The 959-nt window shown below is 45.6% G+C and overlaps 1 protein-coding gene across 1 annotated transcript in view; it reads right to left on the bottom strand.

Moving 5' to 3' along the window:
- Positions 1 to 959, bottom strand: part of SNRNP40 (small nuclear ribonucleoprotein U5 subunit 40) — a 38,202-nt gene that overhangs the window by 36,465 nt on the left and 778 nt on the right. The gene's annotated exons all lie outside the window — the stretch shown is intronic.

Here is a 959-nt window from a genome sequence, read left to right on the forward strand (position 1 = left end):
ATCAGGGGAAAGAGGGCAAAAGACTGTCAGGATTTTAGTTTTACTCTGAGTGAAGTGAAAAGCCAGGGAAAGTTTTCAGCAGCCGGTAATGCGATCTGATGTTTAGAAGGATTCCTCTGGCTGCTGGATTGAGAATAGACTGAGCATCCGTGAACAGAAACAGGAATACCATTAGGATCCTACAGCAATAATGCCAGATGAGATAATGATGGTTTAGACCGGCAGCTAGTGATGGAGCTGGCAGAGGTAGTAGCAAGTCTGGATATATTTTGAGGACAGTGCCAGCAGGACTTACTGACCAGCTGGTTGAGGAGTTGGGGAGGGGGGTACATATATTTCTTCAGCTGAGGCTACCAGGACCAAGGGAGAGGTGTGATCACCACCTCTATCGTACAAGAAATGTAGTTAAGAGCATGGATTCTGAATTTAAAATCTGTTCCTATCAGTTACCAGATAACTTTGTTTCCCCATCTACAAAATGGGATAATAGCAATTCCTAACTCTCAGGCAGTTACCAAGATTAATGGAGTTTTCATATACAAAGAAAGCACTTAGTACAAGAGCTCAATGGATGGTAACTATTTCACGGTTGTTACTAATACTAGTGCAGAGAAACAGAGGGAAAAGCAAGTTGCCCCAAGTCCCAAAGCGAGCCAGTATCTTTCATTCCCTTCCTTCATTCCCTCATTCATTCATACATCCATCCACTCTTCCAACTTTCCTGAACGTTTATTCTATGCCGGATCCCTGGAACATTTAAGATTCCAAAGCCCCGGTGCGGTTTTGAGCTCAAGGTCCTTAAGCCTAATTCTAACGCCTCCTCACAGGGTGGTCGAGATGCCGGAAACGGGCGTCAAACGGGGAAACATATGGAGCATCGCAGAGTGTTGGCCGCTCTTACAGTGCTTTTCTGCTTTAACTCCAGGGTGAGAGAGTCCCGTTCCGTCCCCGCAGTGTAG

This window comes from Lipotes vexillifer, unplaced genomic scaffold (genome assembly GCF_000442215.2).
Source record: "Lipotes vexillifer unplaced genomic scaffold, Lipotes_vexillifer_v1.1 scaffold1261, whole genome shotgun sequence".
In the NCBI taxonomy this organism is placed as follows: domain Eukaryota; kingdom Metazoa; phylum Chordata; class Mammalia; order Artiodactyla; family Lipotidae; genus Lipotes; species Lipotes vexillifer.